The sequence below is a fragment of the Thunnus albacares genome, chromosome 1, assembly GCF_914725855.1.
Source record: "Thunnus albacares chromosome 1, fThuAlb1.1, whole genome shotgun sequence".
Lineage (NCBI taxonomy): Eukaryota > Metazoa > Chordata > Actinopteri > Scombriformes > Scombridae > Thunnus > Thunnus albacares.
This window is the reverse complement of record NC_058106.1, coordinates 35,846,707-35,862,813: the sequence shown is the minus strand read 5'-3', so window position 1 is coordinate 35,862,813 and position 16,107 is coordinate 35,846,707. Positions and strand designations below refer to the sequence as shown.

The 16,107-nt window shown below is 38.4% G+C and overlaps 1 protein-coding gene across 1 annotated transcript in view; it reads right to left on the bottom strand.

The window, feature by feature from the left end:
* The window catches only part of map1aa (microtubule-associated protein 1Aa), a 32,767-nt gene that overhangs the window by 13,645 nt on the left and 3,015 nt on the right, over positions 1–16,107 (bottom strand). The gene's annotated exons all lie outside the window — the stretch shown is intronic.

Sequence of the window (16,107 nt, the reverse complement as noted above, 5' to 3'; positions counted from 1 at the left end):
TTTATGTAAAGATTTGACTGGCTGAGTCATAATAAGACCTCCAGATACATGATGGAACAGTATTTAATCAAAATAATCTAAAACTAGGGGGCGCCATAATGAAATCAGAGAATTTAAAACATAAAATTCTCCCTTTTGGTTTCTGTGAATACAGGATGAGTTACAGAGCAGATGTGTTGCTGTAGTAGACAAAAAAAATGCAGTTAAATTCCAGTTGGACTTTAAAACTGTTTTGGGGGGAAATTTGGCCTCCTTTATAAAGTGACTGCATGCTAATACTGTATTTACGCTGCTTAGGATGTGTGCTTTAATGAACAGTGTATAGGATTTGTGATAGAACTCTAAAGAAAAACAGTTTTGTCTGCTGATTGGTTAAATAAGAAGAGAAACACCAATGTTGCTCAGAATGAAAAATATGATCAGGATCAATCACTGGCAACACAACACCCTGTCTTACAGTATTTTCTCACTGTAATTACCCTCCACATATGGCTGTGCACAAACATCCTCAACCCCGCCCCGTCTCCTCTCTTGCTCACTTGCCATCTTATTTCTCCAGTGGTGTTAACTAAACCCTCCCCCTCCCCACCACAGATGAGCTTAATCCTGCAAATATGCTCTTTTCATATACAATCATAACAATAATGCAAAAAAAAAAAAAAAAAAAAAATCCCTCAGCCACAAGCCTCATTGGCTGTTGCTATGGGGACGCTTCTCTCTGGCTGTTGCTGCTAGCCGAGTTACACTGACCCAGTCCTGGTTGAGGGAGACGCATTGCAGCATTTCTGTCTGTGAGAGGGGAGGGGAGGCTCGTACTGCATGAGAGTATGCACGCAGCATCGCATGGTACAGGAGGTGAAGGCAAGTGCCAAAGCAGCAGCAGCAGCATTATAGGCATGCAAGCGCTTCATCAGGGTTGATCTATATTTAGCATGAAAGATGTTGTTTAGCTGTTCCTCCACCTTGAAAATCTGAAGGAGCTGTCACACGGTGTTTATCTCACCTTTCCCTACTGAAAAAGAGAGAGAGGCAAGGGCGATGACAGGTGAAATACATAAATTAAGTGCTCAGGAAGGAAATGACATGCCTTAATATAATAGGGGTTGCGTGTTAGGCCAGAGAACTTTACATTCATTAAACAAGTCACAGATAACACGAGGCACTGGAAGAGCTGCCCCTTTATAACAGTTTCACAAGCATCTGGGGGGGGAACGACGGAGCCAATTTATGCGAGCGAACGGCCAACGTCGGATCAGCCGGCTGTTTAGTGAGTAAACACGCAGTGGCCCAGTTTAAAGTTGCTGTTGTTTTTACTGCTACATTCACTGAAAATACACCAGCAATCTGAATTTGCTCAGCTGCTGATCAAACAAGCAAGCAGAGTGGAAATGGTGGTTCAGTTTCCTTTTTGAAACCCAGGAGACGGTTTGAATGTGAGAGTAACAAAACCAGAGCGAAGGCATGTATGTATGTATGTATGTATGCAGCATGGAGGTTGTATTTTTAATGAATTAATGAGTGCTGCTGAAAAGACTGAGAGCTCATTGATTACTATGAGATCTTGGAGTATGCATGTTTTATTGATGTGGATGAAACGACCACCGAACTATAAAACATTTAGTGTCAGTTTCAGCACTTTCTCGGCCACTTTTACATGTATTTATTCCAATCGGCAGAGATGTTCTTAAACCCAAAGATGCAGCTTATTGGCTCTCACAGGCAGCTGCTTTCACTCAACATCAGTACACAGAGTGACAGAAACTGTTTAAACTGTGGCTGAATGTTGCTAATATTACTGCCAACAGTGGATCGAGCAATAATTGGAGTAAACAGCTGTCGAGTATGTCAACAATTCAAACACCCATCCCACTTTTGAGGACGGTCCCAAAGGAAAAAAATCGTTGGACTCCTGCAATGAATTTCGACATGATGTTTTCGAGGATGGATTGTGAGATGATTAACAGGATAGAAAAGAAGATAATTATTCTTTTTAAATTTTCACAATTCACAGGTATACACACCTTGTGGCAAGAGGTCCCAACAACTTTATTTTAAGGTGTCACAAGCCAAAAAGGATGGGATCCACCAATTAAAGGAGGTTTCAATAGTTATAAAAAATGTCTCCTGTGTCATAGATTTGATTTTCTCGATACTGTAAAATCATCAGTACTACTTTAATCATAAAGGTTGTTTAAGCTGTTAAAGAGCAACAACCAAAGTGTGTTTTCAGGTGTTGGGCAGTAAAAAAAAGAAGTTAAAAAAGAAGTAGAAATCCTTTTGTGTCTCCAGAGGGGAAATCTGATAGAATTGCTTCAAGTGATGTCACTTGAGTCAGCGTCAGTTGGGGTTGAAGAAATCTGAGGGTTTGGAGTTAGAAAGAAGTGAGGTTATCAGACCTCTCTGCTGGAGGCTAGCAGCTCCACGCTACATTAGCCGCTACTAGTGTAACACACCTGGACCTCTGGCTGAACTGTCAGCGGCCGAGTTGCATTGTGGGTGATGTAGGCGCCGGATTTTGACAAGGTAGAATAATATGTGGAATGAAAAAGACGATATCTCTGGTTTTGCTGCATTGATTTTGATATTTTTTTTTGTTTAAACTGTACATCGTGAGTCCGACAATGTTACAGAAGTGCAATAGTAAATTGGTGGGGTGCTCCTTTAAGGAAATATATATAGAATTATAATGTTAAGTCTTATTATCTGATCTTTTAATGGCAAAAAATGTGAATGGCAACAATTATTTTGATTTGTAATAACATTTAGATATTAAAAGTATATCTTGGTATCAGATTCAGAGCTCGGGCCTCCTCAGTACAGTATCTGCCTATGATAACTTTATTCCAGGGAGGGCTGAATGACCACAGAGATGTTCTTTATATTAGCAGCGTAACATTATCTCATCTCTTTTAGTGCCTTTAACTGTTACGACATCACATTAATCTGAGCGCCGTCCTGACACCAGAGGAGATATCTGAAAGACAAAATGTGCTTTACCGGAATCAAGATAAAACGACCTCGACATCGTCTCATAAAACAGAGAGCTGATAGGAACGTTTTCTCTCCGCTGCTAATGATGAGAACAAACCCTCATTTGTCCACTGGAGTCATAACAGAATATATCACGTATACGTCATGACAGGAACGTCTCAGCAGGAGGAACATGGCTGTGAGCTGAGAGACGGCTCCTAAACATCTGGACTAAAACACTTTTTTATAATATTCAAGTTTAAGTTTTGCTTAAAAACTGCAAATACAGCTTTCTCACATGACACAACAGCTGCTGCTATCTGAGACAAATTGTACCAACAAGAATAAAATTAGGCTCAGTGTTATCTGTTATCAGACTAAAGCAGGTTATCATTTGAAGTTTTATGCTACTGGTGCAAATACAAGACCTGATTCTCTGTAACAATACCATGTTTTTCCTCAAAAGCCCTTTTAAAATATGCTAAACTTCTTAATGCAACAGTGACTAATGTGACCACTTCAAGAATTTGCCTACATGCAGTAAAATTTTGTGATTTCTTGATTTAGTTCACGACTACAAAGGATTCAACGGCATTTTTTATCAAAAACAAATAGTTTGAAATCTCTTATTAAATCTAATTAGATTCAATTTCAACATTTGCAAGTAACTTAAGTTATAAGTAACTAAAACTCAAAGGTTTAAATTTTGTCTGAAATACCAGAAACACTGCAGTTTTGAGCGGCAGCTTAATTAATGTTAATAACCTGAAAATAACCTGAAAAAGAACCTCATCATTTATGAAATGTTGATTAAACATGAATGTTACAAACGTATCTGACACATTGTAATAACATCTACAGCATATTTACTTTTACATTTTATTTTTTTACTAACTACTTGCTACAAATATTAGAGATCCAGTTGATAATGATGATGTGATACGATATGGATGGATGGAGCCACATTTAACATTAAAGCAGCTCAAAACCAGAAATTCTCCTGAAACACAGCAAAGTCTTTAATCCAATGAAGAATCGTCACCATGTTGTTGGCGTTGAACAGTCGACTCGCAGCCATAGGTTGACGTGTTTCTTTTCGCTGTAGCACATTATTCAGACGACAGCTAAAAGTTTTGTTATAGCCGTTGTGGAATTAACGTTAATAAGCTTCAACTGATTTAATTTGCTGCCAGTGATGTTTGAGGAAATGACATTTACGCAATATCATGTTTAACTGGATAAAACAACAGTTAGCACCATACTGAAAGTTAAAATCTGAATAAAAGATGATAAATTACAAGCTGAAATGTTTGATAAGAGATTTGTTAACCAATTGTTGCCAACTGGGAACCGATCCCAGATGGAACCAGCTATCAGAAACCAAACTCAAGACAATATCTGATCAAAGAATGTAAAGTAAACAAGTGTAACCATGTGACAAAGTACATTTGATCATTTTTCATACTTGCTACAGGAACATTTCAGTCGATTGTTTTCTGTTAGTTAGAAACGAGAACCCAGCTGTGTCTGATCGTTTATTGAGCCGATGATTAAGTTGTGATTGTCACAAGCCAGGTTCCCGTTTTAATGGAATTTCCAGAAAATCGGTAAGATAAAATTAGAATTAATGCACGTTTCCATCCGCAGCCGTTGGGTTGTCGAGATAAACAGCTGGTGGTGATAATTCTCCAGTCAGGGACCGTTAAACACAACGAGATGACGTCATTAAACCTCAAATGGTGAAAAACAATATTTAAAAACATGGTGGAAATATGACATTTCTGTTTGTTTCATGTATTAATTTAATTTAATTTAATTAACACAGATCTGCTGCTATTTTTCATCTCTTCAGTGAAGTCACATGACTCATGTACGTCATCATTTATCAGCTTTTATCGATACGCCGACTTTTCCACCTCAACCAAGCATACAAACTTTTTCTTGCAACATTTGGGTGTTTTTTTAGAATTTTTCAACATTTCAATTTTTTATGCACAAACTGAAAATGCAAATAAAAGCAGGTGGATGTACAGTAATGTTAGTGAGGCAATAAAATGACCAACAGAAGGGGGGATGGTTGGGCTCTCTAATCCATATCCTCTGTGTTGTGCCAAAACACGACCACTCGAGCCATCCGATATAAACGCTTTGCATGTCTGAGAAGCTTATTAACCGCCTCGCTCCTCTCGCTCCTATTTCTAGTTATTAACATGTCCAAGGACAATCTCCTGCAAAACCACTTCAGTGCCCACAAATCATTCAGACTGTTATCATGGAAACAAATGTTCGACAAAATGCAGTCTGGGCCTCTGTGGCTCGAGTCTCTCATCTGGCTGAATACCAAGGACTAATAATGGGAGGATAAGCGGGGCAGCGTGGATGCTGGTAGAACTGTGACCCTCTGTTTGTCTTGTTGGCTCTGAGGGGATAAAGTGGCAGCGACAAAACACAGAAAAACACACACACACACACATTATGGTTGGTGTGTAAGACTGTCTCCTTAACAACTGGATGATGAATGAATGGTCAGTGTTGCCTGTAGCTAAGAAATGATACATGTACGCTGTAAAAGATGCAGTGTAATACATCCTGTGCATTATATACTAGGAAATAATAAACCTCAAAGAATTACATGAGTCACAAAACAGGATGAGATGATTCACACACAAGATGCTCTCTGTACACCAGTATACATGAGGATTTTATAGGATATAATGTAGTTTTCCTTTGTAGCAAAATTTCACACAGTATAGACGATAAAGTTATAATTCTTTGGAAACTGTTAGTCATTTGTTTTTTACAAAATCATTCTTTCTTGTTTGCTTTCTTTGTGTTCATTGTCTTTTTTGTCTGTGATAAAGACCTCAGATCATTTATTTTTCCATTTTGAGTTGAGATATTTTGATTCTGGGAACTGAAATAAGCTTAATTGATTAGTTGTGCAACAGAATACTAATGGGCATAAATTCTGAGAACAGATTAAATTGTTGTTGATCATTTTTATGTAAAAATACCCAACATTCACTGGTTCTATCATCTGTTCTTTGCCAGTTTTCTTTGTCTTCTATGATAATAAATTTAATATCTTTGCGTTTGGGACTGTTGGTCTGACAAAACAGGATGTTGCCTCAGGCTCTGGGAAGATGTGACGGATATTTTCCACAATTTTCTCCCATTTTATGCATAGATTAACTTCAACAGCAACATTAAATAGACTTCTTACTGCATTCTGTCAATTCTGTCTAAGATTAACAATATTTTTATTAATATTAGTAGAAACACACATATAAACACAAACCTCTTGCACATGTATTCTGTCTTGTTTCCCTGAGCTTTAAGGAACGAGAAGCTTCTCTCTACTCTTGAATATGGAAGTGAGATATCTAATAGTGAGGGGGTGTTTGCAGCATTAAGGAATAAATCCAAAGCAGAGCGAGAGCCTACACACTTGTACCTCCGGTGCATGATGGGAGGTGAATTGCAGCCGCTATCATCCTTAACTGGCAGCGACACTATTTTTTTTTTCTGCCCACTCACAGTGAAGCGGAGGCCACGGCTTCACGTGCCCGAGATGCCACCTGAGGCCGAGGCGGATGTCAACTGCGAGTGTGTGTTTATTTGTGAACCTCACCACGGTAAAAGTAGACCATGTTCCATATATGTCACTTCACAATGGCACCATCCTCCTACTGCTCAACCACCGCAGTTAAAAATAAAACAGGGAAAATGTTGCCTGCAGTGTTTCAGTGCTACATTAGAGAGAAGATACATACGGACCATATTCTACTGTGAAAATATTAAAATATAACTCAGTTTAAAGGTATAATATGTAATTATTCCACATTAAAATGTCTAAAAACAACTAGACCTATGTTATATATGTTGTTGAGTTGTGTACTTACATTATTCCAAATGTTTCCAACAATTTTCAAACCCAGAGAAATCTGTAATTTAATCAAAGTAACGGACTGTTTCATTTGGTCGCATGTCAGTGGCGTCATACCTCCTCTACCAAAGAGTAAACACGCACAAGATGCATACGGCGGCGCTGTGTTTGTCCGCTACAATGGCGTCTACCAAAGTAACTTACACACATACAAGATAATACATCAGCGTTGTGGTTGTTCCACATAAACTGTTATAAATTGACTTTTATTAAGTTTTAAGCCACATTTTCATGATAAATTTAGGTGGTTTTTAACTATATCTTTTAGCCGGAAGAAGGATTTTAGTCATTGGACGTCTGAATCTTAAGTCATCAGAGAAATAAACTGAGCAAACGTTAACAGCAGCTCGGCTAACAGCCCCTCCAGGAAGTCGTCGGGCAAATATTGATTTTTTTTAGGTGAAACAGCTTTAATTAGTATTTTTAACGAGTTTAATCTGCGTGTACGTTTGTTTCTGGAGAGGAGGAGACCTCTGCGGATAATTCGGCTCCCGGGAGAAACCTGCTGAACGTCTGGGTCTAAAGTTATAAGAGAAATAAACCGAACAAGTGTTAGCAGCAGCTCGGCTAACAGCCCGTACCAGACGTCCGGTGGTCGCCGTACATCGTCGGAGAAACACTGATTTTTCTTGGTGAAACAGTTTTATTCAGTGTTTTTACCTGTAATCACCGGGGGTCCGTTTCACAAAGCAGGTTTAGTGAAAACTCAGGGTCTGTTAACCCTGAAATGAGGGAAACTCTGAGTTTTCCGTTTCAAAAAGGGAGGTAACTCAAACCAGAGAAAGAGGGATAACTCTAGCCTGTTTCACAGAGAGAGGTAACTTAAGCTCTTGGTCAGTTACCGTAGTAACAGACTCTATGAACCTAACCTGGTCGGGACCAGGTTTTTCTCAATGAACCTCGAGTTTCTCTCAGTCTCCGCCCTCTTTCAGAGCCAAACACTCCATTTGATTTCCTCATTCATTCAGTCAGCAGGCGAGTTTTGGCGTAGCCTAGTTCTGCCGTCTGTCATTTAAAAAATCATTAAAACAATCAGAGTCAGTATATTAGAAGCCCATTAGGCACAGTAAGTGGCGACTTTTTCACTAACATGGCATGTCCTTTTGATAACGATCCCGTGGATGAAGGTGCAGCATTACTGCGCAGAGAATTAAATATTCGTTGAGAGATGGTTATCAGACTGCGCATAGATGTTCTAGCATTTCCAGACAATTATCTTTTTGAGAGATACCGTTTCACGTCACAGTCCATCATCTACATACACAACCTAATCCGTCCTTACATTTGCAACATTACTAATCGTAATCAATTCTCTCACATCCCAGCAGATATTGTATGTTGCGCTGCGTTTCTTTGCAAACGGAAGTTTTTTGTACAGTGGCGGGGCCAGCCACTGGCCTTCCTAAATTCTGGCTTAGGGCCAGCTCCTCTGCCTCCGTTAGAGGTGGCGGTGCTGGACCACCACCCGTTTTACGGACATCTGCCTTCTTTCTGTTGGCTGAGTAGAAGTCTGTGTTAGTTTCAATAGGATTAATTATTTAACAGAACATGATGTAGATGAGAAGACATTTATGTGTGTGAAACCAGCATTATGTTGGGGATAAAACAACTGCACAGTCAAACAGCCACTTAATATTTACTTTACAATGTAAAACATGATCAAAATGAGGTACCCCCATGAGATTATGCCGAGGTTTCACCTGTTTGAACAATGTTTTTATATTTTATCCTAAACTGCTGCCAAGTGCGCTTCTCCCTCGCGGGATTGGACCTAAATGAAATAAATTAATAGGCGACCAATCAAGCAGTTTTCCTCTGTAATATTATTGTGATTGCAAAGGACTACATTTAAACTTACGCATTGAACCGAGCAGCGATGTTCTCCTACGCCGTCTCCCTCTCTTTTGCAGCTGCAGCGGTGTTGCACTTCTTTCTGAAAACATGTTCAAACTCGCCGTATTATCGCATTAAGATTTCTAATTCTGGTGGGGCGAAAAACACCGCCCTCCTCTTCCCCGTTGCCATGGTGACTCGTTGAATCGGGGCTCCATTGATGCTGGCTTTTTATAGTTGTGGTGCACGCGCTTAACTCCAGGTGAAACTACTCCGAGTTGAATAAACTGACTCAAATCAGCTGTTCTGGAACCGGAAACTCAGAGTTTCTTATCTCAGAGTAGATCAACTCAGAGTTCAGGATTAGACTCAGAGTTTGTTGAACCTGCTTTGTGAAACGGACCCCGGGTCTGTTTGTTCTGGAGAGGAGGAGACCTCTGCGGGTAATTCGGCTCCCGGTAAAAACATCCCGAATGATTAACACTGGAGTAATCCTATCCCGGTGAAGCTGGTTATTTAACAACGAAGACAACAACTCCCATGATCCCTTGCTACTTCACACCGTCATCACACTCCATCTTTTGTTATTGTTTTGATTGAGACCCCTAGCGGCTGAAATTACTGACTCATATTTTGACTCTTAGTTTCATTACAAACACTTCAACTTCAACATATTTTTCCGTTTATCCAGCAAGGATTCGGGAGGATTTCATAAGCGAAAGTGTTGTAAACTATAAGTTTTAACTAAGATGAACAAATACAAATGGGGCTGAGTCTATAAAAGCATAATTGGCCACAGAAGCTTTGAAGAACGAACTAATTAATGTTGTCTGGCAGGTTGCTGCTCATTCACTGTCCAGCTGGCAGCGGGTTTTGTTTATAACCTGTAAGCTGGTTCATTTTGGCAGCATGATAACCGATTCTGTTCCTTTATTATAAAAGCAATAAGCTGCCCTCGTTACGACAGGTCAGAGTCATTCAGAAGGCCATTAAGCTTAGTGGGGAAAGCTGAATGTGAATATAATGAGTGGAGGTTATTAACGGTGTTTGCTCACGCTGGAGTGTACAACGTATAAAGAGTGGTGATAATTACTGTCTGTTCAGGCACCAGCAGCAGGTTTCAGCTGGTTTCGGTTTAACATTCGGTTGCTATAGCAACCCCTACTGGCACAGATCTACAGCAGTTTCTACAGGACATTGTTACGTCCACCATTTTGTCAGATCTGTGACTCAGCAAATATTGACAGACGACTGCTGGAGCATTAAAGTATCTGTAGGTGTTCTTTTTATTACAGCTGTTTTATGATGGTTGATTTATGATTAAAGGACGTGTTCACAATTTTTCAAGTCTGTCTCAAAGGAGCCCAAATGAACATTGAAACATGTTTTTCTTGCTGTAATCATTCCTCCTGTTCATACTGACCATTAGAAGATCCCTTCATAATGCACTTACAATGGAAGTGATGGAGGACAAAATCCACAGTCCTCCTTCTGTGCAAAAATGTATTTAAAAGTTTATCTGAAGCTAATATGAAGCTTCAGCATCCAAAAGAGTCAAATCAAGTAGATATCTTTCAACGTTACAGTCTTTTTAGCGCCAAAGTTCCTCTTTTTGTTACTATACTTCCACCTGCAGCTCAACAGGGAAACACAAAGAGGAAATCTGATGCTAAAAAGACTGTAAATGTGTCAGATATCCACTTGATATGACTAACTCAGACTGCTGAAGCTGAATATAAGCTTCACATCAACTTTTAAATGACTGAGGACACACTGTGGATTTTAGCCTCCATCACCTACATTGAAGGATCTTTTAATATCCAGTATGAACAGGAGGAATGATTACAGCGAGGAAAACCTCTTTCACTGTTCATATGGACACCTGACTGTTGTTTTAAGACAGATTTGAAAAATTGTGAAACTGTCCTTTAAGTAGAATTTCGTTTTTCTTTGACTAGCTTGCTGCTAATCAAACTAGCTACTTCACTATGTATCTGGAGCTAATGTTTGGCTAACGCTACATTCTAAGTAATTGTTGAACTACTGCTGGGCTACTGTTCAGTATTTTACTCTTTTTATTTTTACTCTTGTGGACTCTGTGTTTACTAGAGTAATTACTAGAGCTGCAACGAGTCGATCAAACATTTTTTAAGATAAAATGCTAAAATTCTCTATTTCCAGCTTCTCAAATATGAATAGTTTCTGGCATCTTAAATCCTCTGTGATGCTAAACTAAACTTTGGTTTTTCGGACTGTTTGTCGGGAACAAAACGAGACATTTTTAGTTGCATCTTGGGAAACAGTGATCAACATTTTTCACAGTGTTCTTCTATTATTATAATATTCTATATTATATTATTGTATTATATTATTATACCAGATACTTTTTCTGCTCTGCCATCACTACTCTTGTTTCACCAGATATTTGTTACAATCTGTTTCAAATCAACAAATACAGTATTGTTTAGTTACTAATAAATCACAATTTAATTCCCATACATGATATGGGATATTGTGTATTATATATATGTATTGTGTATTGTCTGTAAATAATATGTATATTGTCTGTATTGCTTGAGAGACTCTAACGTACCAAATTCCTTGAGTGTGTTAACATATTTTGCCAATGAATCTGATATTTTATAGCTTATTTCTTCTTTTGGTTGGAAGGTTATATTTTTTAAGCAGCATTTTTTATGTAACTAGTTACTATTTTGTACAGGAAGTAAAGGACGATGTCAGTTTGGAAAATAACCAACAAAAGTCCAACAATGATAACAGAATGGTTACGTCATCCCTGTGTAACTGAGGCAGAGGTGATGTTTCTTCTTTAGAGTGATTGATAAGTACTTTAGTAAATCACTGTTCTGCCCTGATTGATCAGTTAACTCCTCTTCCATCAGCCTGTACAGAACATATAAACCAGTGTCGCACACAGACCCAACACTGTAACTGCATGATATTAAACATAAAAGTGAATCATGACTTCGAGCAACAGGGACAGACAGAGAGATAAAAATGTACATTTCCTCGGAGGAACATAACGGTGACATGCAGGTGATTTGTACCTGCTGCTTTCGCTGTCAGAGGTTTTAACAGGTACGCAGTGTTCAGGTGAACCTTCAGGGAAATAATCAAAGGGCTGAATTAAAGCCTGTAGAGCAGCAGGAGTCTTCATGACATTAAGTGCTTCCTGACATAAAAGTTCTTTATTACAGGAAGTCATTTTTATATTTATAGATACTGTATATAACCAAAGGAGTTTAATGAATTGTTCAATTATATTTTGTTAGACTGAATAAGCTGGTGTTCAGACCCAAAACAGTACTATGTGTTTAAAAAGTAGCTGCATTAGCTTGTTGCTTCTGTTGAAACAATGAAATATGATCCAGGAATTTCAGTTTTAGTAGTTTATACATTTAATTTATATAACTCACATGAGTTTGAAGTCTTATAAGACAGTTTATCATAACATGAGACAGGATTTCTGTCTCTAGAGGAGACTGTCCTCCCATAAAAACAACAGAATATGTCGAGTCATTGGCCCAAAACAACTTGTACTGATGTTCAAGTGACAGATACCATCTATCAGCCGTTTAATTACGACCAGAGCAAAGAAGGAAATCAGATGATGTCAATTTATAGCGACAAATTATGTGAGGAGGTCACCGGACTTTGCCACAGGAGACTGTTGTTCATTTCCTGTTTCCAACCCTGAGTTAAGACCATGACTATGATTGTCCCCTAACCTTAACCTCACAGTTATTATTATTGTAGCCATGACGATGAGGGCCGCCTACCTTTAAGGAAGTAATAATTTTAACCCCCGCCATGTTTCTCTAACCTTAACAAAGAGTCTTTTTAACCCGAACTATGATCTTTCCCAAAACCAAACCAAAGTGGTTTTTGTGCCTAAACATAATCAGACATAAACCACAGAGTTGTCACATCATAAAACATCATTATTTTTTAACAGTGATGTGTAACAGTTTTGGAAAACAGACAAATGATGTTGTCCTGCCAATTACTGCCGAAAGGGGCTCCAGATTAGAAAATGTGTCGTTCTGGATTATGTGGACAAAAGACATGTTTGGTTATTTAATTTGGAGGATTTGTTGCTCTTGTTAGACAGACTGGTTGTCTAACTCAACGATCATGAGGTTAAGATGAACTGCCAGAAGGACTTTGGATTGTGTTGCAGCAAAAGTCAGTTTGAACACGTCTGCAGGAAAAACCTGCATTTTTCATCAGAGTTGTCTGCATCTCCATCCTCTCACTGACATGAATTAGGAGGCTGTGTTGTTTGATTAGTTCTAGTGTCGGTCTGAATGTGACCCCCTTCAGGAAAGACTTCAAACTGGACTCGGTCCTGACTCAGACTAATCCTTTTCCCCACAATGTTAGCTGTCCGTTAGAGAATTTAGCTTGAAAAAGTTCTGAAAACAGTTTAAAGGCAACAATTTCTCATACCTAGACATCAAAATATGTCCTGTCGATCCATTTTGGATGAATCCAGCAACTGTTTTTTAATGGTTTTGGTTGGTTTTATTTTAAACTGATGTATAATAAAACTCCAGTTTCATGCAGCAGACACTGAGCTTCATGTTTGCTGTAGTTTTTCATGACATTTGACACAAAAAACTGAAAATAGTTTGTCAGGATCAAACATTGAAACATAAAAACCTTCCGATTAAAGTGAATTGGATCAAAAGTTAATGTTTCTTTAATGAGTAACGCTGAGTTTATCTTTAAAAGTAATATTTCAATACTTGTAGAATCACTTATTTGTCCATTTTAATTAAATTCAACTCTTAATAAGTATCTATATTAACTTATCATTACAAAAACCTTTGTCTTCTCTTAAGCCGTAGACGATGTTAAGTGTATAAACGTGTGACGTCATTAATTAGTCTGAATGCTTTGGGAACTTGACAGCAAACAGGCTTAATTAAATGAGCACTCGGGGTGGAGAGGTGCACTCGGGACAATTTGAAGGTGATCCATCAACCGGTGGTCTGTGTGAGATGGGAACATGCAAAGCTCCGGTGTGAACAGATACAGATCAGAGTGTAATTGCATCTCGCAGCATGAGCGAGCACAAAACTGAGCTGGACTCTCCGAGAGCTGCTTTCACCCCCGATTATAGACTCGCAACACTGAACACGAGGCTGGAAGACGGAATTTCAATAAATGCGTTTATTTATTTATTTATTTCCACCTGTTTTAAATGCTCATTTTCAATTTAGCCATGAAAAAGTGGAAGTATGTCCCAAAAAAATTGGTGGATTGATAAAGTGCAATGGAAACAGATTTAGTGAATAATAAACATCAGATCTGTGTGGAGCGACGAGGAGACTGTAACGTTCCTCAAATTCATACATAAAACTAACAGAAATGTCATATTTCCATCATCTGTTCCACATGGTTTTCCATCGTTTGAGCTTTGACTGTCGCGCTTTTAATATTGTTGTGTCTTCTCCTTCTGCAATGATTTAATGGCACCAACAGGAGAAGTAGCACCACCTACTGTTTATCTTGATGAACTCCTAATATTTACATGCATTAATTACCATTTTCTTTTGCAGATTTTCTGGCAATTTGGATAAAAATTTGTGCTACATTTGGATGGAAACATGGCCAGTAAATGTCACCAATCAACCTAACCTGCATGTATCTGGACTGTGGGAGGAAACCCAGTCAGCCTGCAGATTCAAACCAGTGCAAACCTCTACACCGCTGTACTGCTTACTTCATTTTTTGATATCTGAAAATGTCACACAACGGAGCTATAAGACGAGTATATTTCATTTCTTCCATTTACCACCTGCTGCAAAAAAAAGGTCTTGCCTCACGTAACCAGGAAACAGGGCTTGTTAGAAGCAACAGAAACCAATTTGCACTGTAGAACCTTCTCCTGTAGAGATAAACAGCCTGTGGATTTATATAACAGTAACATGTTTAAAATAGTCCTCCGTTTCATCCCAACGACCTATTACTCACCACACCATGTGTTGTACATACTGTATTTACTTACAGTGCTATAAGAGCATCTTAAAGAATAAGACCGGTGATGGTTTGTGTTTTTCTTATTGTCAACTAATTCAATGAAAAGACCAAAAACCAACAATGTGTCGATACTTTCTGACTGGCTCTCAACCTAAAGCCCATCGGTTCCACTGAAGAGATAAATCTTAAAAAATGGGTCAAATATATAATTCCATTTTTTAAAAAAGACTCATCAAAGAGCTGGACACTGTAGTTTTTAGTTATTCAATAGTGCATTCACTGGGGACTATTTTCAACTGCAAATGGTGCAATTTCTGCTGTTAATCAAGTTACTTGCGACTAATCATTTCATTACTACTTTATAGTCCCAGCTTTCCCTCAGCTGGTCTCATCTACCTATAATATTGTTAAAGGATAAGGCTGTTGATGTTTTTATATTTTACTTATTATCAACAAATCTCATGTTTGGAGCCAAATAAAGTATTTTGTGTGTATCAAAGCCTGATATATCTCATTCCTCTGTGCTGTAGACCTCCATCGTTGTCCAAAAAGCTATTAAAAACACATCAATGAGTCACACCGCCACACTGGGAGACATGTTCCTTCATCCCTGAAGATTATGGTCACATTAGTTTGGTTAGAAATGGCTCCAAAGACTAATAACAGTGATCAGATTTTCAGTCTCTGGAGAGTAGTTCTGTGTAAAGCAGATGCCGCTGCACATGTGTGGGAACGTGGTTCTGTTTACAGAGTTTCACTTGCTTGTTGTGCTACATATCACAACCTCTTGACTTTGTACTGAAGTTCTTTGACCCTCCTGTTGTCCACAGATGCTATGAATTTTAATAAAACACCCAAAATTCAATGAACGTAGTGATCATTACTTTAACTTGCAAAGTGTGTGGTATGGAACCATCCATGTGATTTTCAGGCAATTAGATGAAAGAAATTCATATTTGTGATATAAAAACATTTGAAAATGGGTCAAATTTGACCCGAGGACAACAGGAGGGTTAAAAAATCTAAAAAGTACAACGTACAAACGTGTCCAGAACTTGTTCTTTCCTTCGTGGTGAAGGAACAAGTCTCATTGATGAACTTTTAACATTATTTGGACGACAACGGAGGTTTACAGCACAGGAATAAGATGAATCAGGCTTTGGATACACATACAATACTTGTTAGATTGTTAGTTTGGCTCTGCACATGAGATTTATTGTAAGAAAAATATAGAAAATTGCAGCCTTATCCTTTAATAATTCCCTGCATTTCCCATAATTCCTCAGATCCTAGAGAAGAGACCTTGTGCTGTCGGTTACATGAAGGCAGCAGCAGTTAGTACAAGTGAGAAA